The sequence below is a fragment of the Bubalus bubalis genome, chromosome 4 (assembly GCF_019923935.1).
Source record: "Bubalus bubalis isolate 160015118507 breed Murrah chromosome 4, NDDB_SH_1, whole genome shotgun sequence".
NCBI classification, from domain to species: domain Eukaryota; kingdom Metazoa; phylum Chordata; class Mammalia; order Artiodactyla; family Bovidae; genus Bubalus; species Bubalus bubalis.
This window is the reverse complement of record NC_059160.1, coordinates 158,133,485-158,158,398: the sequence shown is the minus strand read 5'-3', so window position 1 is coordinate 158,158,398 and position 24,914 is coordinate 158,133,485. Positions and strand designations below refer to the sequence as shown.

Sequence of the window (24,914 nt, the reverse complement as noted above, 5' to 3'; positions counted from 1 at the left end):
CTATTTGGAACCAGTCTGTTGTTCCATGTCCGGTTCTAACTGTTGCTTCCTGACCTGCATACAGGTTTCTCAAGAGGCAGGTCAGGTGGTCTGGTATTCCCATCTCTTTCAGAATTTTCCACAGTTTGTTGTGATCCACACAGTCAAATGCTTTGGCATAGTCAATAAAGCAGAAATAGATGTTTTTCTGGAACTCTCTTGCTTTTTTGATGATCCAGTGTATGTTGGCAATTTGATCTCTGGTTCCTCTGCCTTTTCTAAAACCAGCTAGTTTAATACTAATCATTATTATTTCATGCAGAATGATCTCAGACCCACATGGGCAAAGAGTGTTCAAAGAAATTGATGCTTTTCTTTCTACTGATAGTGACAACAAGATTGCAAGTTAATAGGTGTTCTGACAGGCGTGACCCTTGCCTCTGAAAAGTGTGAAATGCATAATTATATTTTCATGTTAACAAAGATTGAGAAGTGGTACTCTTTCATTTTTCCATTTTTGGTGGTGACTTCCACTAACCCCCAGCTGGCATTCTCTGGTGAGAAGTCATATAATGATGCTTCAGTCTGTGAGTTAGACATGAACTTGTGGGCAAACTAAAGCCGATCACTGCTGTCAAATTAATACAACTGGAATAGAAATACTACTTTGAGAGGAGAAATGGAAGTGCATAAGGGATTTTAGCAGTAAGATGGGTTTGTTTCTTTGTGCATAAAATGGCAGGGAGATAATGGAGAGAGGATCTGAGCCTCAAAAACATGGAGACAGACCTGGGGTAACCCAGGATCAACTCACTGGGACCAAAAATCTAGGTTCAGGCAGGAGGATGGACTTCTCAACTCACACGCAGAGATGACTTTGAGAACCTGAGATTCACTCTCATGAACTGCTTTGGCACTGTACAAGTTCCCTAGAAGTTATACCATCTTGAGCTGCAGTTGAGTTATACAAAAAGTAAAGAAAGTTACACTCACTTGATGTCTGAGTTTGTGGGCTGGGTTTCAAGCCTAATACACAGGTAAGTTACATTATGGAGCACAAGAGCCATGCAGACATGTATCTGATACAGCAGTAACCCAGATCCTCGGATAAGTCACCTTTCTGGAGGGGATATGGCTTGAACTAGGGATTGATAGATAAATGTAGATTTCATGATACTTTCATTTTTTAAAACACAGTCTTGCCAGTGCAGTTTTGCCAAATTCATTATTTTCCAGGACCACAAGCCTGTGATTAGTGAGAAGTTACTAGAGATTCATTTCGTACTTAATATTGTTCCCCCTTTTCTAATAATTCTATATATCTTTAAGGCCAAGATCAAGTCTTTCTTCTCAAAAACCTAGTTGGTATGCCCAGAACATGATAATCTTTCCCTTTCCTTTGGCTGTTTGGAAAGATTGTCAGTTTTGTACATTTTAACTCATTAGCACATGCATTATATAAACTTGATTTCAGATTAATTCATTTGAGTCATTCATATTTTTCTGGATTGATCGGAACTGGATTTGGATGTTTCATTGAGTAGATGTTCTCAAAGCTGGGACCAGTCAGGGGTCTACCTTTTTTTTTTTCTTTTGTTTTTAGTTTCTCTAATACATTGTACAGGAAATGCAGGGATCAAGACCATCCCTAAGAAAAAGAAATGCAAAAAGGCAAAATGGTTGTCTGAGGAGGCCTTACAAATAGCTGTGAATAGAAAAGAAATGAAAGGCAAAGGAGAAAAGGAAAGTTATACCCATTTGAATGAGAGTTCCAAAGAATAGCAAGAAGAGATAAGAAAGCCTTCCTCAGTGATCAATGCAAAGAAATAGAGGAAAACAATAGAATGGGAAAGTCTAGAGATCTCTTCAAGACAATTAGAGATACCAAGGGAATATTTCATACAAAGATGGGCACAATAAAGGAAGAAATGGTATGGACCTAACAGAAGCAGAAGATATTAAGAAGAGGTGGCAAGAATACACAGAAGAATTATACAAAAAAGATCTTCATGACCCAGATAATCACGATGGTGTGATCACTGACCTAGAGCTGGACATCCTGGAATGTGAAGTCAAGTGGGCCTTAGGAAGCATCACAATGAACAAAGCTAGTGGAGGTGATGGAATTCCAGTTGAGCTATTTCAAATCCTAAAAGCTGACGCTGTGAAAGTGCTGCATTCAGTATGCCAACAAATTTGGAAAACTCAGCAGTGGCTACAGGACTAGAAAAGGTCAGTTTTCATTCCAATCCCCAAGAAAGGCAATGCCAAAGAATGCTCAACTACTGCACAATTTCACTCATTTCACACGCTAGTAAAGTAATGCTCAAATTCTCCAAGCCAGGCTTCAACAGTACATGAACCATGAACTTCCAGATGTTCAAGCTGGATTTAGGAAAGGCAGAGGAGCCAGAGATCAAATTGCCAACATCTGTTGGATCATCAAAAAAGCAAAAGAGTTCCAGAAAAATATCTATTTCTGCTTTATTGACTATGCCAAAGCCTTTGACTGTGTGGACCACAGCAAATGGGAAAATTCTGAAAGAGATGGGAATACCAGACCACCTGACCTCCCTCTTGAGAAATCTGTATGCAGGCCAGGAAGCAACAGTTAGAACTGGATGTGGGAAAATGGACTGGTTCAAAATTGGGAAAGGAGCACGTCAAGGCTGTATATTGTCACTCTGCTTATTTAACTTATATGCAGAGTGCATATAGATCACTGGGAGAAATATCAATAACCTCAGATATGCAGATGACACCACCCTTATGGCAGAAAGTGAAGAGGAACTAAAGAGCCTCTTGATGAAAGTGAAAGAGGAGAGTGAAAAAGTTGGCTTAAAGCTCAACATTCAGAAAACTATGATCATGGCCACTGGTCCCATCACTTCATGGCAAATAGATGGGGAAACAGTGGAAACAGTGACAGACTTTATTTTTTGGGACTCTAAACTCACTGCAGATGGTGACTGCAGCCATGAAATTAAAAGACCCTTGCTCCTTGGAAGAAAAGTTATGATCAACCTAGACAGCATATTAAAAAGAAGAGACATTACTTTACCAATAAAGGTCCGTCTAGTCAAGGCTATAGATTTTTAGTCATGTATGGATATGAAAGCTGGACTACAAAGAAAGATGAGCACTGAAGAATTGATGCTTTTGAACTGTGGTGTTGGAGAAGACTCTTGAGAGTCCCTTGGACTGCAAGGAGATCCACCCAGTCCATCCTAAAAGAGATCAGTCCTGAATATTCATTGGAAGGACTGATGCTGAAGCTGAAACTCCAATACTTTGGCCACCTGATGTGAAGAGCTGACTCATTTGAAAAGACCCTGATGCTGGGAAAGATTGAAGGCAGGAATAGAAGGGGACAACAGAGGATGAGATGGTTGGATGGCATCACCGACTCAATGGACATGAGTTTCAGTAAACTCCGAAAGTTGTTGATGGACAGGGAAACCTGGCATGCTGCATGGGTTGCAAAAAGTCAGACTCAAATCAACAACTGAACTGAATTGAATGCTTACTAAGAACTTGTGTGTCTAGAAGCTGCTCTAAGAACTATGGAGACATTCTTGTAACTCTGTTCAGTGCAGCTGAACTATTATTATAGTTTCATATTCTGTATCATATTGTCATAGTTTGTATTATCTCTATACACTCAGAATGAGTGAAGAACACAACTGAAGAGGACAGTCTGAGCTAGGACAATTAATAAAAGGACAAGATGCATATGGTCCTAATCAGAGTAGAAGGAAAATGCCTGCTCTTTTATATGGTGGTAAAATTCCTATTGAGCGTAGCATTCATTGCGTTATTCCACACTCTACATACAGTGAGAAGCACATTGGTTTGAATTTTGTCTTGCAACTTGCTTGAATTAGGTAAGTTACTTAACCCCTATCGACTTCAGCTTCTCTATAATGTTAATAACAGGATTGTTGTAAGAATTAAATAACACACTCTTTGCAGAGGGCTGCACTTTGAATAGAAGGCAGTCAATGAACAGTAACTATTATTATCGTCATTAATTTAATACTAATCATTATTATTTCATGCAGCATGCTCTCAGACCCACATTGACAAAGGCTGCTCAAATAAATTGATGCTTTCCTTTTAACTGATGGTGACAACAAGATTGCAAGCCAGTATGTGTTCTTATTGGCATGATCCTCGCCTCTGAAAAACATAAAATGCATAATTATATCTTCATGCTAACAAAGATTGAGAAGTGGTACTCTTTCATTTTTCCATTTTTGGTGGTGAGCTCCACTGTCCCCCACCTGGCATTCTCTGGTGGAAGATTGCATAATGGTGCTTCAGTCTATGAGTTAGACGTGAACCTCTGGGCAAACCAGAACCAATCACTGCCATCAAATAGAAACAACTGCCTAAAAAGCACCAATTTGAGCTGGTGTGTGGTTTTTGTTTTTCAAGTACAATGTAAGGAGGATCTGGGGTGAGAACAAAGAAAACAAGTTGAAATTTAAGATTCAACACAGTATTGAAAAAAAGAATAAGAGGAGTAAAGGGGGTTATTTTACAATTTACCAAGATACAAGTCTCAGCAGCCAATGTTTCTTTAACCATAAAACAATTCCTTTGTAAAAGACTCTGTGGAATACATTCTTTTCCTTATTTCAGAGCCTTTGTTGTTGTTCGGTCACTAAGTCAGGTCCAACTCTCTGTGACCCCATGGACTGCAGCACACCAGGCGTCCCTCTCCTTCACTATCTCCCAGAGTTTGCTCAAACTCAAGTCCATTGAGTCGGTGATGCCACCCAACCATCTCATCCTCCGTCATACCCTTTTCCTCCTGTCCCCAAGCTTCCCCAGCATCTGGCTCTTTGTATCATGTGGACAAAGTATTGGAGCTTCAGCTTCAGCACAGTCCTTCCAGTGAAAGCTTATGTATGTTTTTAACCTGCTGCTGGGAAGTCATCCAGTTTAGTGATAGCTCTCCTTACCAGAGCTTTTTAAAAAATATTTATTTATCTGGCTCCGTTGGGTCTTAGTTGCAGCACTTGGGATCTTGGTTGAGTTATGTGGGACTTTCATTGGGCACACAGACTCTTTAGTTGCGGTGCGTGGGCTCGGTAGTTATGGCATGAGGGCTTAGTTGCCCCATGGCATGTGAGATCTTAGTTCCCTGATCAGGGATCGAATCCATGTCCCTGACATTGCAAAGCAATTTCTTAACCACTGAACCACAGGGAAGTCCCCTTACCAGAACTTTTTAATATCACACTTTCCCTAGTCTCTTTATAAAGTATGTGGCTATTGTCTTCTATCTTGAGTGAAGGTCTTATACTTCTTCTAAGGTAAACTGTTTCAATTTCTGTCTCATATCTTTTTTTGGGGGGGAGGAATAGGCAGAATCTAAATGGATAAACAGAATGATGCAATTTAAGTTAAAAGCTAAATAAGGCAGATGTAACAGAAGAATCAGTTCTCACTCTCTTCCTCTTTCTTTGTATTTATGGATACATACACATATTATTGTACATAATTCCCACATTACTAGCTACAGCATTAAGCTTAAAGCTGTAACCAAACGTAACTATCACTATTCTTCACTTTGCAGTGAAACATGAAGAAGGGACAGGCTAATTAATTCTTCCTCTTAAAAATGTCAGTGACCCCTTGAGAAGCTAGAATGGAGGCTGGGAACACAGAGCAGTGATGTGGCATCACGTTCCAGAATAAAAGACACACTTGGAACCGGAAGGAGGTGACTTGCCTCATCTATCTTGCTCACGCCTTCCAGACTCATCTCTTTACTCCCTTTCTTCCTGCCACACCAGACTTTTGCTGCTTCTCAAACATTTGGTGGGACGTCCCTTTTTACTGCTTCTTTGGTTTTGTGATTTCCTTTCCTGAACTTTTTCCTACCTTCTGCACCTGGGGGAAAAAAGTGCTTCTCCATGTAGTGATACAGAGAACATTTTGTTTTCTTGCAGGCAGAATGATGCTTCTCTTTTCTCAGCCCTGGTTTTTGTTGGGTTAACATTTTGATTAGCAGCCTGGAGTGCAGGGAGAGATGCTCCCAGGGTCTGCTGCATAACCAGTTATGATCCCCTGAAGGGCTTTCTCAGGAGGCTCTCTACAAACCTTGGCCTCTCTCTCTCTCTCTCTTTTTTTTTTTTTGCTGAGTTGGTGCACAAGCTGAGACTGGGAACTGATGACTTGGGATGTTGGAGAGATTAGAGGGGTGCGAGGGATGAGAGGGGAGAAATGATGCAGGTGGGACCTGGAGAAAAACTTGAGCAAGGAAAAGAAATATCTCACAGGGGTTTAAAAATTTGTGTTTACTCTTCTGTGCATGATTTAACACTGTCTCCATCTCTCCAACAAATCTTCAGTGTGAATTGCTAATACAATTGGCCCTACTCTTGGACTTTGGGCAAAACCTTTATATTAGGCTCAAGACTGAGAACTGAAGTTCCCTGTGGGAGTCTCACAACCTGTGAATGACTTCAGGAGTGAAGGCCTATCTTCCAGTGCCATCTCTTCCAGGCAGGCCTCCATGATAGCCCTATCATGGAGTTGATGTTTCTCCTCTGAGTGTTAAGCACTTTATTCATCAGCAAGCAGAGCTGAGTCCATGATCTGGGGTTATTAATTCATGTGTTTGGCTCACCCACTAGACTATGAGTTACTGGAAATCAGGGTGCTAGGCTTTTTTGATCCAGTATCCCTAGTATGGACTTGTATAGATCTAGAATTGGTGGCCAGTGAATGGTGGAAATGTGTTGTCTGGTCCACTTCTATATATGGCATCTTCAGGTGTGATTGCTTTTGGTATGGCATCATCCTGATGTAGTGTATTAAAGGAAGCTGTTCTAGGCACCTTTCAGGTCTTCCTTGCTGGGCCATCTGATGCAAGAATACTATTGGCTCAGGCTTTCCATAGTTTGACATTTTGCTTACAGGTTTAATAAGAATGTTCACCTTTCTCTGTAGCAGCTGGGAAGCTGTGTTTTTCTTAACTGCTGACCTTCTTACACCACTTGGGAATGTGACATCCATTTAGCCCAGAGGGTGTGTAGGCCAAGGATTTGGGATTATAACCAGGTCACCCTCTCTCTCAAAATAGCTTTGAAAAAGAATTCCTAAGCAAAATAACTACGAAGAACATTTCAGGACACAATAGGAATGAATTGAAGACAGAAATGAATATTTACCTATAAGTTGAGGACAAAGAAGGAGGGCCAGATAGTGGGTTTTTTTTTAACTTTTATTTTGTACTGGGGTATAGCTGATTAAAAAGCTTCCCTGGTGGCTCAGATGGTAAAGAATCTGCCTGCAATGTGGGAGACCTGGGTTCAATCCCTGGGTTGGGAAGAACCCCCGGAGGAGGGCATGGCAACCCACTCCAGTATTCTTGCCTGGAGAATCCCCAAGGACAGAGGAGCCCCGAGGGCTACAGTCCATGGGGTTGCAAAGAGTCAGACACAACTGGGTGACTGAACACACACATAGCTGATTAACAATGTTGTAATAGTTTCTGGTGGACAGCAAAGGGACTCACCCATGCATATACACGTATCCATTCTCCCCCAAGCTCCCCTCCCATCCAGGCTGCCACATAACATTGAACAGAGTTCCCTGTGCTATACAATAGGTCTTTGTTGATTATCCATTTTAAATAGAGCAGAGTATAGATGTCCATCCCAAACTCCCTAATTATTCCTTCCTCCCTTTCCTCCCCCCTGCCCCCATAATCATAAGTCCATTCTTTTAAGTCTGTGAGTCTGTTTCTATTTTGTAAATAAGGTCATTTGTATCATTCCTCTTTAGATTCTGCACATGAGGGATATCTCTTTCTCTGTCTGGCTTGTTTCACTCAGTATGACAGTCTCTAGGTCCATTCATGTTGCTGCAAATGGCATTATTTCATTCTTTTAAATGGCTTGGTAATATTCCATTGTATATACGTACCACATCCTTTTTATCCATTCCTCTGTTGATAGACATTTAGGTTGCTTCCATGTCTTGGCTATTGTAGACAGTGCAGTAATGAACACTGGGGTGACTGTATCCTTTCAAACCATGGTTTTCTCCAGATATATGCCTGAGGTGGGACTGCAGAGTCATGGTAGCTCTAATTTTAGATTTTTAAGGAACTTCCACACTGTTTTCCATAAAACCTGGGTGTTTGTTCTGTAGAATGGTACTTGCCGCTTGATTGAAGGATGAAAAGTTTGTGTGTGTGTGAGTGAGTGAGTGAAGGATGTGGGGGAGAATGTGTGTGAGAGGGAGTTTATGAGGTTAACTTTTCTGATCTCCTCCTCTATAAAATATCACCTTCTGGGGTGAGACTTTGGAGGGGGATATAGTTAGTTCATTTTCAAGCATACTAAATAGCTTCCTGCATGGCTAATTTGGGAGTTCTCTGATTCCATAATTTTTCTATCACGGTTCCATTCAGGAAATGACCATGGAAGGGTGAAAGTGTTAGTACAATTGTTAGATTCTTGGGCTTTGGAGCTATAGAGAGAGATCAGTCATGTTATACTTGTGTAAACAGTTGCCTTCAGGTTAAAGAGCAAAGTTCTTCACACTTGTATCACATTAGACAATGATGTCACGTGGGTACTTTATGGAGTTTGATATTAGGACAAACATTAATAATAAGTGTATTTTCCAGGTCCACTTTTCAATTCTGTGACCTTGTGTAAGTTACTTAGCTTCCGAGAGTCTCTGTTTCCCTGTCTGTACAGTGTGGAAAATGGTACCCTTCATACGATTGTGTGGGATGAACTGAGCTGAGGTGTATAGTACAGAAAGACCATGGTAAAGAGCAGTGATGATGATGTGGGTGTGGGTGATGGCAGTTGGGTCAGAGTCAGCTACTTGCTACCCTTTATCTTTATTTTGTTTTCTTCCCTTAGGAAAAGACGCCTGGTGTGTGTCAGGGTGGCCGTGTGCCCAGTGTCCATCACATTTGCCAGGCTCCCTTGAAGCTAGGTGTGAACGTGTGAACATTTCTGGCCACAAGGCAAGCTGAAGTTTGTGGGCAGAAGATTTTGGAAAGCTCCTTAAAGGAGAGACAGCCCATTTGTCCTTCCCTGCTTGCTCCTTCCTGGTGCCTGGCTTTCAGAGGTGATGGCAAGTGCTCCAGCAGCCATCTGGATCCTAAAGGAACCTTGACGATGGACGCTATGCTCGGAGGGTGACAGAGCAGACACATAACGCCGAGTTCCTGATTTACATTGTATCTCTTTACCAGAGCTTCTTTTAGGTGAGAGAATTGTCTCAGTCATATATTTTGTGTGTTTGTTTTTTTCATTTTATTAGCAAATTTAATTCTGATAGACAGTGATGATGAGGATTATTTCTTTTCAGAGTTCAAGAGGAGCATTTCTTTGGGGATTTTACAAAGATTGCATCTTTTTCAGTTGCTTTCCAACTGGGTCATCTGCTGGAGCAGGCCTCTGAGGTAAATGTTGGGATAAGGAAAAAATGGGGCTCTAAGAGGCCAGTCCAGGGAAAAATAAGATGTTTAGGAGAGCTCTGTACTTCCCAGCTGCGTCACCTTGGACAAGTCAGATAACAGCTCTAACTTCAGACTTTTACTTAAGAGCTGCAGCAGAAAGTGAGTGAGATCATTATTACATGATACTGTTCATAGTAATTATGCAAATAATGTTTCTTTTTACTGATTTACTAAAATAGACATTGAGAGGACCTGCCTCTTGGCCATCGAAAAGTAGGTGGAAATATTTTTACTTGTCTGAATTGGCATGCTTTGACAAATAAAAAGCTCACTGTTTCTTTCCTGCAATTTTTCACTCTGGTCATACTCTGCACTTTCTAATCTCCCGGATGCTTGTTTGTGGCTGCTGAGAAGCCTGGGCTTCCAGGCCCCAGGGGAGGTGGGGTGGCGAGGAGGGCAGAGAGGATGGATACCATCTTTCAACTTCCATTCCAGTGCCCCCGGAATGTCTCTGCCCATAGCAGAGCCGATGACTTTTCTTTTCCCCTGGGATGTTATGCTAAACACAATTACATGCAGCATTTGACAACAGAGCCAGTAATTTATGTGCTGCTTGAATGAAGAAGGAGAAGAGTAATCGAGATGAATATCAATGTGCTCTGAAAAGACACCACATTTCCCCATCTCTTCCAGGAATCTGGGACTGGTTATGGAAGGGAGGATGTTAACTGATCACTTGGTGGATTGAGTATTTATAAAACCCATCTGCCTTAGACTGATATGTAGGGAAGATGCATTATCTGTTCCCTGTTCCCATCCCAAGGATGACTTGGGGTTGGGATGGGGCTGAGTGGGGACAGAAGTTAGCATCAGATTGTCAGCTTGCAAATGGTTGATGAGACCTTGGCCCTGTGAAATCTTGAGACTGCTGTTACACCTCTTTGAATCTCAGTTTGTCATCTTTAAGTGGAGGATCAGAACCCTATGGTATTGGGTTGTTCTTAGGGTTAAATGAGATACATTACTTAGAGCACCTGGAGCAGTTGCTGATCTGGGACAAAGTAGGTGGTCCAGAATTCTATCCCTTCTTGTGATTGAAGGACTGAACCTCACTCCTGTCAGCCTTTGTGGCAATTTCTGTAAAGTTTTAACAGATCCTTCCATTACATTAAAAGAGGGCTACTGTACTCTTTAGCTTCTCTGTAAGCAAACATCATTTTGAGGAACTGGTGTGTGTGTGTGTGTAAATTCAGACATCTTACAGTTTCTATTTTCCATTGACAGTAAATAAAAAATAACCATTGCCATACTGTCATCTCTTTGCTAAACTGGAGTATAGTTGCTTTACAATATTGTTTAGTTTCTACTATACAGCGGGGCGAATCAACTATGTATATACATATATCCCATCTTTTTTGGATTTCCTTCCCACTTAGGTCACCACAGAGCATTGACTGAGTAGAGTCCCTGTGCTATACAATCAGATATCATTAGTTATCTGTTTTATACATAGTATCGATAGTGTGTATAAATCAATCCCAATCTTTCAGTTCATTCCATCCCCCTTCCCCCCTTGGTATCCAAATGTTTGTTCTCTATGTCTGTGTCTCTATTTCTGCTTTGCAAATAAGTTCATCTGTACCATTTTTCTAGATTACACATATATGCATTAATGCATGATATTTGCTTTTCTCTTTGTGACTTACTTCACGTTGTATAATAGTCTCTAGGTCCATCCATGTCTCTACAAATGAACCAGTTTCAATCCTCTTAATGGCTGAGTATATATTTTTTATACTCCATTTTTAATATTCCATTAAAAATGTGTGTACATGTATACACCACATTTTTAAAATCTATTCACCTGTTGATGGACATTTAGGTTGCTTCCATGTCTTAGCTATTGTAAACAATGCTGCAATAAACATTGGGATGCATGCATCTTTTAATATTATGGTTTTACCCAGGTATATGTCCAGGAGAGGGGATTGCTGGGCCATATGGTAGCTCTATTTTTAGTTTTTTAAGGAACCTCAAGACTGGTTCTCCACAGAGCCTGTGCCAATTTACGTTCCCACCAACAGTGCAAGAGGGCTCTTTTTTAGCATCTCTGTCAATGCAGGTGCTTCTTTTTCTTCCTGAACCAGACTCTGAGATCCAGGCCATTTTCCCCCAGTATCGGAGCTGGGTCTCTTTCCTCCCCATGTTACCTTCAAGGCAGATTGAGAAGTACTCCAGGTTAATTCAAGTCTCAGCTCTTCTCTTAGAAGGGTGACACATAGGGGCCTCGGATTTTATTTTCAGGAGAAAGAAACAATATTGTTGCCAAGACCTGGCCTGTTGTTCCTGTTTGGGGGTCCCAGGAAGGGCCTTTTACTATGTGTAACCCGTGGACACCAGTCCAGAAAAAATTCTTTTTGGAGAAAGCCTTCAAGAATAGACATTATCTTACTGTCCTTTCTCACTGGCTCCCAGAGCTCTTCACTGCTTTGCGCTCCTGGGTTGGGGCTTCCACTTCCCTTTAACTTCATCTGGCTCCTCATTTGGTTCCCTGGCTGATCCCCGCCCCCCACCCTACAGCCTGAGGCCTAGGAGTTTTCAGCTCTGCCCTTGTGAACCCATAGCTGTTCTCTACCCTCCAAGAAAGCTGAGGCACTGGCATAGATCCAGCCTTGCTGATGGCCTAGAATGCTGTTATTCCTCTGAGTGACCAGGATGATTGACGAGTGAGGCAACTGCAGTAGTCTGGCTTGTTTTCTTTTATGAGGAATTGGCCCCTGAGCATGTCTCCCTTTAACCTGGGGAAAGTCGGTGCTCATTTTCTGTTTCTTTTCATGGCTGTTTTGCCGCAGTCAGCACACAGCAGGTGCTTAGTCTCTGTCTGTAGCACAAAGTAGAATTGAAAACATCAGCTCATGTCCAGTGGCTTCAATCTATGCTTTGTCACTGGAGCCGGAGTTTCCCCAGACTCCTGCTCCCCAGTTCCTGGGCTGAAACCAAAGCTCTTGGACCTAGTGGTGGTATTGGCTGCCCAGAATCGCTGTGACTGATTCTGGCTCAACTGGCATGGCGCTTACACTCTGGTCAGCATTGGTTGTGTTCTCTACAGCCCCTGCAGCCTTGGGTTTGCCTGGCCTACCCCTCAGAATAGGCTGAGCATCCTGCTGAAAAGCCAGCAAGGAAGAGCCATCGCTCCATCTCACAGTGGTTCTCTTTTCCCCAGAGGTCATGTCTTCATCTCCCCTTCTTCTTGGCCACTCCTCATCTCATCCACTTCTTCAGGCTCAGTGTGATTGTTGTTCCAGTGTGCCTTTTTGGGCCTCCTCCGCGTGGCAGGAGAACCTAAGAAGCCTTAAAGGGCTGGGTCTTTGATGCCTCCTTTTCCTCTCTCTCCATCCTTACTTTACAGAGTGGTTTCTGGGAGTTAATGGAAAGGCCTGGGTAGAGCAGCTCTCTCCTGAATGTAGTAAAATGTTTAGAAATGTACAGAAGCTTTTTAAAGACAGGGTTAGAAATCACATGGTTGCAACATGCATCTCTTATGCTCATATTGTATTTATTCCAGTCAATCACGAACCTAATCAGTCAACCAACTCACCAATCCATCAGTTGGATAATAGAGATTTATTGAGCTTCTGATGTGAGCTCAGCCATGTTGTAAGCTTGGGGAACACAGAACAAGGGAAAGGCACAGCTTCCGCTCTGAGGCACTTACAATCCAGTTGAGGACAAAAGATAAACACTCATGTTGCTACAGAAAACCCCACAAGGCAGTTGTTAATTGCTTGCTGCATTCTCCGTGTGTGTACAACACCTGCCTTGGGGGAGGTATGTGGTGACATGAAGCCAGCTCAGGTTTGAGGATCAGAGAAACCAGGTTTGAATCCTGTTCCCCCTGTCTTCCTAGTTGTGAGTCTTTGCACTCTGAATCATTAGCTAAAAACATTTGTTGAAGACTTTTTGTGCACATCACCCAACTGCAAAGTGCTGGGGGATGGCAGGAGAAAGGCGAGGCGTGACGCCCACCCTTGAGCTGCAGTCTCAACAGAGGCAGCGAGACAAAACAGCAGATGACAACATCCTCCTCTGCGTTGGCCCTGGAATGGGTGAAGGGGAGCCTGTGACTGTGAACATATGCCCTGCCAGCTTCACACAGGGACAGGATTTATGGCTCCATAGTGTGCAATTGGAATTAAAGGCTCTCCCATTTATGATGTTTTCCCTGTATGTCAGGAAGCAAGCGAGCGATGACTGCGTGTGTGCACTTACTCCATGTCAGCTGCTGCTGCTTTCTCCCCTGCACTAGCACCTTAAATTCCATCATCTCTTCAGGATCAGGTGTGACTCAGCTCTTTTAAAAATTTTTATTGAAGTATATTTGATTTACAATGTTGTGTTAATTTCTGTTGTAAGGCAGAATGACTCAGTTATACACATGTGTTGCTGCTGCTGCTGCTAAGTCACTTCAGTCGTGTCTGACTCTGTGCGACCCCAGAGACGGCAGCCCACCAGGCTTCCCCGTCCCTGGGATTCTCCAGGCAAGAACACTGGAGTGGGTTGCCATTTCCTTCTCCAGTGCGTGAAAGTGAAAAGTGAAAGTGAAGTCACTCAGTCGTGTCTGACTCCTAGCGACCCCATGGACTGCAGCCCACCAGGCTCCTCCATCCATGGGATTTTCCAGGCAACAGTACTGGAGTGGGGTGCCATCGCCTTCTCTGGTACACAAGTGTATTAGTATTCAAATTATTTTCCATTATGGTTTATCACAGGATGTGGACTGAAGTTCCCTGTGTGATATCATAGGACCTTGTTGTTTATCCATCGTAGTGTGCATCCGCTAATCCCAAACTCACAGCCCTTCCCTTCCTCACGTCTCCTCCCCATTGGTGACCACAAATCTGTTCTCTATGTCTCTGAGTCCATTTCTGTCTTGTAGATCTGTTCATCTGTCTTGTAGTTTAGATTCCACGTTTAAGTGATATCATATGGTATCTCTTTGTCTTCTTGACTTTGTTTGCTTATTATGATATTCCCTGGGTCCATCCATGTTGCTGCAAATGGTATTATTTCATTCTTTTTTGCATCTGAGTAATATTCCATTGTGTATATGCACCACATCTTTATCCATTCATCTGTCGATGGACATTTAGGTTGCTTCTGTGTCTTGGCTATTGTAAACAGTGCTGATATGAGCATAGGGGTGCATGTATCTTTTTAAATTAGAGTTTATCTGGGTATATGCCCAGGAGTGGGATTGATCCTGCTGTTTTTTATGTGGAGAAGAAAATTATCGTTGAAAGAAGGAAAGCACATTGCTCAAGCTCAAAAACTAGTAAGTAGCTCAGATTCCAACTCACACCATTCAGACACCATCCCTAATTTTGCTGTTTTTCTGAGTCTTTACATCATTTCCAGATTAGGCAATGGAAAGCCAGATAGGTTAAGCACTTTCAGATGATCTTTACCCTGAGCTGGGATCCAGACCTGCATCTGTCTGGTTCTAAAGCCTAAGGCGGTTCTCATACATGAGCTTGAGGAATTGTGAGGAGAATCTGGAATGTGAAAGAAAGAGTTGCCATGTTTAAAAAAATCCAGCATAGCAATTAAATTGGAGGGATCTTTCATTACCCAGGACAAACCTAAGACAATCTAAACTGCTGCTTCTAAAATGTAATATGCATGCAGTTGCCAGGGGATCCTGTAAAAACTGCAGGTTTGGTCCAGTAAGTCTGTGGTTGGGCCTGGTACTCTGCATTTCTAACAAGCTCCAAGTGATGCTCAGCTACTGGTCTCTGAACCACATGTTGAGAGGCAAAAGTCTAAACCAGGTTTCTCAGTCTGGGCATTATTGACATTTTGGCCAGGATGCTCTTTGTCGTGGGGCTATTCTGTGCATTGCAGGATATTCAGCAGCAGCCCTGGCCTCTTCCCACTAGATGTCAGTAGCACCATCCCCCCCAGTATGACAACCAAAAATGTCTTCTGACATTGCCAAATGCACCTGCAGGGCCAAATCGCCCCCAGGTAAGAACCACAGCTCTAAACCAGTGGTTCTCGAACTTGCCTGCAGAGTGGAATCACCTTGGGAGCTTCAAAACTCCTGGTGCCTCTGTTCTACTCGGCAGATTGCAGTTTACTGGACCTGGAATGTGGCCTGGTTTTTGAAATGTTTAAAAGCTTCCCCAGGTTGTTCCAAAGTGCAGACAAGTTTGGCAGCGTCTAGTCTCAGCTCAAACTCTGGTCCAATCAGCTTCTCCCTCTTCTTTAGCTTTCAGGAAGCTGCCAGGCCCGATACTCCCAGCTGCCTATGGCTGACCAGACACCTGGTCCTGGGAAAAGAAGGGAGGTTTCCAGGCTTCACTCATCACACAGAGAGGCCAGCTCGGAGTTGGCGCGAATCCTCCAGTAAGGAAGAACAGAGAGACATTATGCAGGGCTGGAATATAGTTAGCCCCGTCCATCATGTTGTGAGGGCTGCTTTGCAAGCAAAAGTCTAGTGTTTCAGTTTCCAAAAATCCCATTTTGAGCTATGATCTCCCATAGGTGCCATAATGGCCACTGCCATGTTTGGCTCCTTTGCCTGCCTCCCTCAGACTTTTGAAAGAATCATCCTTTGTCCTTCTTCCACCCAGAGCCTAGAATAATAGCCTAATACCTGCCTGAAGTTTGGACTAAGCAGGTTCTTGAAGGCAGAGAATCTTTGCTAGGTAAGATCTCACCCAGTGGACCTTGGAAGGAATATCTATTTTTAGATTTCATTCCAGCTGATTATGTGTACTTGTGTGTGTTGTAGAACTCATCAAGCTACCTACAGCCGAGAATATTTTGCTGTGTGCTATCACATGCTGTGCGTGCTGATGAGACACACCCACACTGGGGGCCTTGGATAGGAATTCCGTAAGGACTCGCCCTTGTCAGATGGACTTCTCTGCATATGTGTGTCTGTGCTTAGTCACTCAAGTCATGTCTGACTATTTGTGGCCCTGTGGACTGCAGCCCGCCAGGCTACTGTCCATGGGGTTTTCCAGGCAAGGAGAGGAGGGGCTTCCCTGGTGGCACGAGTCACAAAGAACCCACCTGCCAATGCAGGAGGCAGACCTGGGTTCAATCCCTGGGTTGGTAAGATGCCCTGGAGGAAGGGATGGCAACCCACTCCAGTATTCTTGCTTGGAGGACCCATGGACAGAGGAGGCTGGTGGGCTACAGTCCATAGGGTCACACAGAGCTGGACATGACTAAAGTGAGTTAGCACGCACACAGGCATGGGAGAGTTATGACTGAATTTCAGTGGCTGGAACCCTAGATGAGAGAAGTTCATGTGCTCATCAATATATATGCCTGGAGCACTCTTCTTGGTGGCAGCCTGGTGCTATGAGACTTTGGGGACAGGCAGCCTGGGCTAGGTTCCCAGGTCCACTTTGAAATCAAAGTTACTAGCAAATTACCTAAATGCCCTAAGCCTCCATTTTCTTACTTGTAAACAGGAAGATTAAGAACACCTGTAGGTTTGTTATGACTATTACATGAGAAAATAATATAGTCAAGTGTTTACGAAGCACTGCTGCTAAGTTGCTTCAGTAGTGTCTGACTCTGTGCGACCCCATAGACGGCAGCCCACCAGGCTCCCCTGTCCCTGGGATTCTCCAGGCAAGAACACTGGAGTGGCTTGCCATTTCCTTCTCCAATGCATGAAAGTGAAAAGTGAAAGTGAAGCCGCTTAGTCGTGTCCGACTCTTAGCGACCCCATGGACTGCAGCCTACCAGGCTCCTCTGTCCATGGGATTTTCCAGGCAAGAGTACTGGAGTGGGGTGCCATTGCCTTCTCCGTATGAAGCACTACCATGTGTCAGAAACATGTGTCAACCCAATTTAATTGTCCTAACAAACGATCTTTATCATCATCCTTCCCATGAATTAAGGTTCACAGAGGCTGAGGAATTGACTTGAGCTCACACAGGAAGTAGTAATGCCAGGCAGACTGACCTTAGAGCACATGATTAAGTCCTCACACTCCACGGCTTATTGCTAAAGCACAGGCGTTGTTGGTGTTCTACAAACATTACTGTTCCCCTTTCTTAATCTGTGCAACACATTTATTTTCCTGATTACTAACTTTATCAGTGGGTTGGGTAAAGATAAAAGAAGTAGTTTAGTAGAAGGAGAGTTCGTGTATCCTTTGGATGTTAGAATCAAACACCTAGAGAACCAGACCAGGCCAAAGTGAGGGGCTGAATCTAACAGGCTAGACTTAGGGTACATAGCCTTCTCTTAGATATCGAAAACCACTGCAGAGATTCAGGAAAGAACATCAATTACTAAAAGGGGATTTAGGTTGAGAGCTAAATGTGAGTGATCTGTGTACCTAGATTATGGTAAATGGATTATAGAAGGACCCAGTAGTCCATGAGGTGGCTAGGACTTGGCCATCTGTCTACCATCTTCAGTTCAAGAAGGCTCTGAGAGCTCCATCCAAGCTGGCAGGCAGTTTGCAGCCCAGTTTTTCAGTCAAGTGCCCATGGATTCGCCAACACTCTTTTTTCCCTAAAGATCCAAAGTAATAAACTCAAACACATCATCTGATTTGGATTTTGAAGTGAAATTCCTCTGTCTGATTTGCCTGCCCGTGAGATAATGCACATTAAAACGGTAACCACGGCAGAGCCAACAACCATTTCTCGAGAGCCTGCTATGTCTTGAGCACTTCACTGGATGTTTGATGTGCATTATTTCATTTAGTTGCTCACGGCAACCTAATGTAGTGGGTCCTTGCTTCTCTGCTGTGTGTGTGTGATCAGTCGCTCAGTTGTGTCTGACTCTTTGCGACCCCATGGACTGTAGCCCTGGGATTCTCCAGGCAAGAATACTGGAGTGTGTTGCCTTGCCCTCCTCCAGAGATCTTCCTGACCCAGGGATCAAACCCACATTTGCTGCATTGGCAGGAGGATTCTTTACCATTGAGCCACCTGCTTCTCTGTTATGGAGGAGGAAACAGGCTCAGAGGGATTATATAATTTCCCCAAGGTCATCTGCATAGTAAAAGGAATTGGAATATAAAAGGAAATACATCCAGAAGGGGTACTGCAGGAAGAATTGGCTGTCTTAGGACCTTGATCCGTGGATTGTTTAATGGGCCCCCGGACAGCAGAATCCTGGCTCTGTTGGGATCAGTGAATGCCTACGGTGGCCAAGGCCCTGGAGATTGCTTTACACAGTGTTTCTGAGTGAGGCTCTGTGCTCACAGCACATCCCAGGCTGCCTGAGATAGATTTTCTATCCCAGTGTGTGAAAGCGTCTCCTAGATGTTATTGTCACCTGCTCAGTGATAAAAGGGGTGATTTCCATAGTTTTCCCAGCATGTGGAAAATGGGATAGTGACACATGTGATAAAGCTCAGAAAGGCCTCATGTTCCAAGTTTCTGCCTCATCTTTTTTTTTCAGTTCATCTAAACAGGTTCAGACCTGCTCCCATTTTGCATTTATCAGATCATAACACGGAGGTGAAAATTTAGCTGCTGTAACTTAGCAGGTTGCGCTGAATCTTGCCAATAGAGCATAAGGGTCCCCAAGAATTACAGTGTTCAGGGTCGTCCCCGTGTTTAGTCACAAACTCTGAGCTACTATTTTCTGATCAAAACTCTGTTCTTTGTTCTTGGCCTGGAGGGATTTGTGCAGTTTTGGGGGTGCAGGCCTCAGGTAGGAGCATTTACATTTGCCTGTCAAGTTCCTTCTTGTTTTGGGGTCTCTGGGGAGTACCCTGCTATTTCCTTTCTCCCTTTCCTATGGGGCATTGAAAGATACCCAGATTTGCTCACTGATTTACTTTTTGACTTGGGGCAAAATTACCCTTGAAACAGTATTAATAAATTACTTAATAGTCCTGGGTCTTTGTTTTTCTATGGAAAATTGGGAACTTATTTCCTTTAGCAAAAATGTCCATTCCACTCTAGGCATTGGGTGTTTCAGGGCCAAACACCAGAAGTATCCTGGTGAGCAAATTTAGACTCGGTCCCTGCCCTTCCAGGGTGGAGATCTCATGGTCCAGAGAGTTTGGAATGGGTGCCACCTAGTACTTGCCACGGCTCAGTTGCATCAGCTCAGTTGTCCCTCATGATCCCAACCCCATAAGGCAGGTATTAGCACCTCCATTGAAGAGATGAGGTGCTGAGGTGGTAAGCGACATGCCCAGCCTTACACAGCAATAAGCTCTACAACCCAACCTCAGATCTGGTTCTGGGTGCCACCAAAGTTCACCGGTTCTCTAGCCTCTGATCTGCTTGTTTAAGAGGAAGGAAGCTAATGTTTACTGAATGCCCCTTAAATCACAGCACTCTTAAGGATGTCACCTAATTCATGCTCACATCGACTTTTGAAGGAGGATTTTCCCGTCCATTGCGTGGATGAAGGGCCTCAGATTCAGACATTCCCAGGGGCTTACTCTGCCTCACACATGGCTTCAGCCAGCTCAGTCTCCAGAGTTCACTGCTGGGCCTTCTGCTCCCTGAGCTCTGGCTCTGTGAGTCTGTGAAAGAGCTCCCCTTGCATCACGGTAAGCTGACTGCTTCTGTTTACTACTTACCTTCCTGCGGCTCAACCATCCATCCTGGAAACCTTATCTGTTCCCATTTGGTCAATGGCCTCTCCTCCCAACCAGCCCTTGGTAGATGGTCAGTGAATATTGGCTAACTAACTAAATTAATACTAATGATCATCCTCCAGGAAGCAGGGTTCCCTCCAGTGTCAAATGTTCTGGTTTTTATCCTAGAAAGCTAACACCAGTTCCTCCTGAGCTGGCATGATAAGAATAAAAGTAACCAGCTTCTTACAAAATATTTGAAAGCTGCTTCAGTCAAGAGAGCCTGCATTCATATGTGAGGCTTTGTTTATGGAATAAACAGGGCTACCAACAATAGGTTCTGGTCTGATTTAAGCAAACACCATCCTTGCAGGAGTGAATTTGTATTGACATGCAACTTGGTGAACCCTGGCTTGGTAGTTTGGGGTGTTCCCCTAACTTCACACTGACCCTGAGGGCAATCAGATGGCGAGGGCAGCATCTAGGACTTTGCTCACATCAACTCTGGATTCCAAAGGACACCTCTCCCCAGAGGCTCTTCAGAGGACCACAGGACCTGAGCAGTGGCTATTGATAGCAGGGAGGAAAAGGGTCCAAGTATCACAGGGACCTGAAAGCTGGGTGTGAGCGGGCAAGATTCTCCGTCCACAGGAACAATCATTTGCAGGTTAATTCTTTCCTTAACAGGCTTCTTATGTGGTGCTAGTGGTAAAGAACCCACCTGCCAGTGCAGGAAACATAAGAGCAACCGTCATTCCTTCCCACTCTCTGCCATCCTACCTTGCTGTGAACTCCCAAGTTTAAGTGAAAAATAGTGCTCAAAGCAAAGGAACCATGCCATATCTTAACAGCAGTGTGCTGTGCCCTTAACATACAGACTCTGAAGTCTGCTTTCCCAGGACATAAGGGTTTCCGGAGCTTCACAGCTGTTAGCAGAGATGGCCAAACATTTGTTTCATTTAATTGTACAGTCCGGATTCTTAGTGCTCACTGACAGCCCATTAAAAGAAGCTGCACCTGCATTTATTAAAGGAGACAGAAGGAAAATTCCAGGTCTCAGTGCCCTAACAGCCAGGCGGAGGGCTGGACTCTTAGCAGAAGCTGAAAATGGGCTGATAAGGAGAGCAGGGCCAAGAAGCTGGTAAGCAGAGCACTGAGTGAGTGCTGAGGGACTCTACTGAGCACCCAGGTTTTTCAGGGGATGCAGAAGCAATAATAAATCCACCCTACATTTCTTTGCTATTTAATCATCACAGCTATATCATAAGACAGGCATTGCAAGCACCATTTTCCAGATCACAAACAGAGGTCCCATGCAGTTAACTTGCCTTTGGAAACTATAGCAGAGTCTGGACACAGACCCTGGTCTGTTTGATTCCACATCTTGATGAAACTGTATTCAGGTGTGTGCTCTGTGCCAGACTGTGCTTTAGGTACAGGTTGTACGGAGAGGGTGAGACCCCATCCCTGGCCTCAAGGAGTTTCTGGTCTAAAGGACAGCCTATAGGGTTACCATGTGATGACACAGCAGGACAGGGAGCGCAGAGAGGTCTGCCAGGCCCGCGGTGGAGTGTGCGCCTGAGTCTGCTGGGTGGGGTCCCAGAAGACAGGGTCTTGAAAGACACTTGGATGTCTGCTGTGTGGCCAGGGTCAGCTGCAGGAAGGGCCCTTTAGGCTTTTAGACAAAGTTTGCAAGCAAGGTCACAGAGGCATGAGAAGGGCTGGGACCAGGCACAAGTGTAAGCATAGAGCATTCCAGCCAAAGCAAACAGCAGATGTAAGGGCTCTGATTAATTTCATTTATCAGCTTAATTTATACGTTTTAAAATTATGTTTTGAAGAAGTAATGTACACATAAGGTACACAAAGTATATTTTCTTCACTTACCAGTTTCTTTCTTTAATTAAATTTAATTGAAGGATAATTGCTTTACAATATTGTGTTGGTTTCTGCCAAACATCCACATGAGTCAGCCATAGGTGTACATATGTCCCCTCCCTCTTGAACTTCCCTCCTGCTGCCCTCCCTACCCCAGCCCTCTAGGTTGTTACAGAGTCCCAGTTTGAGTTCTCTGAGTCACACAGCAAATTCCCATTGGCTCTCTATTTTATATATGGAAATATATATGTATTATATATATGTGTATATATATATGTATGGAAAGTATATGTTTCCATGTTACTGTCAACATACATCCCACCCTCTCTTTCCTCCCCGCCCTCTGTGTCCATAAGTCTCTTCTCTATGTCTGTGTCTCTATTGCTGCTCTGCAAATTGGTTCATCAGTACCATCTGTCTAGATTCTATATATATGTGTTAATATACAATATTTGTTTTTCTTCTTCTGATGTACTTCACTCTCTATAGTAGACTCTAGGTTCATCTACCTCATTAGAACTGAATCAAATGCATTCCTTTTAACAGCTGAGTAATATTCCATCATATATATGTACCACAGCTTCTTTATCCATTCATCTGTCAGTGGACATCTAGGTTGCTTCCATGTTCCAGCTATTGCAAAAAGTGCTGCAATGAACTTTGGGGTACATGTGTCTTTTTAAATTTTGGTGTCCTCAGGGTATATATATATGCCAGGAGTGGGATTGCTGGGTTATAAGATAGTTTTATTCCTAGTTTTTAAAGGAATCTCCGTATTGCCTTCCATAGTGGCTGCTATCAATTTACATTCCCACAAACAGTGCAAGAGTGTTCCCTTTCTCCACACCCTCTCCAGCATTTATTGTTTGTAGATTTTTTGATGATGGCCATTCTGACTGGTGTGAAGTAATATCTCATTGTAGTTTTGATTTGTATTTCTCTAATAATGAGCTATGTCTTCACTTTCCAGGTTCTTGTACATCTTTACAAAGATGTTCCAGCGTAATAAAACATATATATATGTATATATATATACACACACACACACATACACATATATATGTGATACATACCCCCTTCTAAAAACACTCGTAAAATACCCCCTTCTAAAAACATTTCATGGACGATGCCTGTATTCTTGGAAGGGATTTGGAGGTCTGGTTTCACTTCATGTTTTTGGCTTATCATCACACAGACCCCATTGCTCACTGTGACCCTGGCACATGAGCCTTCTTCCAGTCCTTAGGACATTCTCCTTATCTCACAGAGACTTTGCTCGTGTTATCCCGTTTGGAATTCTCCTTCTTCCTCCTCTGCCTCACCTTAATCTCCTTCTGACAGAGTCCTTGATGCATCCTTAGTAAGGACTTATTTACTAAAACTTCAACCTCCCTCTCTTCTCTCCTCCACCAGATCCTAGTTAAATTTGCTTGCTGCAGTCAACATGGCTTTCTTTTGGTTCTTCACATGCACCGATCACCTTGTCATCATCGGCCTTGGTATCAGCTGTTTCTGATCCCAGGATGCTCTTCCTCTTGGTGATTTCATGGCCGGCATCACTCAGATCTCCATTTGAACTTGATCACAGAGGCTTTCCCTTGCCACCTTGCCTAAAGCAGCTACCTGCTCTGTCTCTCTCCTATTACTCTTAGTTCTCTGTGGATATTTTTTTTGATTGACTGATTTGATTGATCTCTCCCACTCCACCCCAAATATAAGCTCTGAGAGAGAAGAAAATTGTCTATAATTTTCATCCTGTATTCCTAGTGCCTGGAGCACAAGGTACCTGATGTCTGTTAAGCGAATAAAGGCATTATATATTTGTGAGCACAGAAGTGCAGGATGAAAGTGGTGCTTAAGGAAGACTACAGATCAATAAAATTCAGGGCAATCAAGGACAGCTTAGATGTAGAACTATCAGAGAAAGGAAACTAGAGGAGAGCACATTCATGGTGTTTCTGCCAGTTACAGCCCCTCTGCCAATTCAATCAGAATCTGTGAGGGTGGGGTCCCCATATCAGTATATTTTACAAGCTCCCCAGGAGTTTCTTGTATCAGCAGGGCTGAGAACAACTGAATTAGGTGACATATACCTGTCCTGACCACTGAAATAGAGTGCCAGCTCCATAGGCAGTTTAAAATTAATTTTATAGTAGTTATGATAAAGTGGAAAAAGAGGTGAAATTAATTTTTAGAATATATTTTATTCCACTATATATCAAAAATATTATTTCAGCCCATCATAAATATATAAATTATCAATGAGATATTTTATGCTCTTTTTTTTTCAAATATTTATTTATTTGGCTGTGCCGGGTCTTAGCTGTGGCACCCAGGGTCTTCAGTCTTTGTCGTGGCGTGCAGGGTATTTAGTTGTGGCATGAGAACACTTAGTTGCGGCATGTGGGATCTAATTCCTGGACCAGAGATTGAACCTGGGCCCCTATTTTGCGAGTGTGAAGTCTTAGCCACTGGACCACCAGGGAAGTCCCCTACATTTTTTTCTTTTTATAATTAAGAAGTTTTCAAAATCAGTTTGTAGCTTATACTTATGGACTTCCCTGGTGGCTCAGATGGTAAAGAATTTGCCTGCAATGCAGGAGACCTTGATTTGATCCTAGGGACAGGTAGGTAGATATCCCTTGGAGAAGAGAATGTCTACTTAACTCCAGTATGCTTGCCTGGAGAATTCCATGGACAGAGGAGCCTGGTGGGCTGCAATTTGGATTAGCTACATTTTCAGAGGTCAGTAGCCACATGAGGTTTCTGTGGGTTAAGTCACTTCAGTTGCGTCTGACTCTTGGCAACCCCATGGACTGTAGCCCACCAGGCTCCTCTGTCCATGGGATTTTCTAGGCAAGAATACTGGAGTGGGTTGCTATGCTCTTCTCCAGCGGATCTTCCTAACCCAGGGATTGAACTTGCATCTCTTACATCTCCTGCATTGGCAGGTGGGTTCTTTACAACTAGTGCCACCTGGGAAGCCCCACATGAGGTTAGGGATGTGATATTACCTGGCATAGAGCCACAGATCGCTTCTGGTCT

At 43.5% G+C, this 24,914-nt stretch overlaps 1 long non-coding RNA gene across 2 annotated transcripts in view; it reads left to right on the top strand.

Annotated features, from left to right (window-relative positions):
- The window catches only part of LOC112584709, a 43,588-nt gene that overhangs the window by 2,218 nt on the left and 16,456 nt on the right, over nt 1-24,914 (top strand). Inside the window, exons 2-3 of one of the 2 annotated variants that reach the window (XR_006550878.2) lie at nt 8,874-9,223; nt 9,328-9,757. This is a non-coding gene — a long non-coding RNA (uncharacterized LOC112584709). Of the gene's footprint in view, nt 1-8,873; nt 9,224-9,327; nt 9,758-24,914 lie in introns of those variants that run through there. The other variant, XR_006550879.2, reaches the window with a different exon arrangement.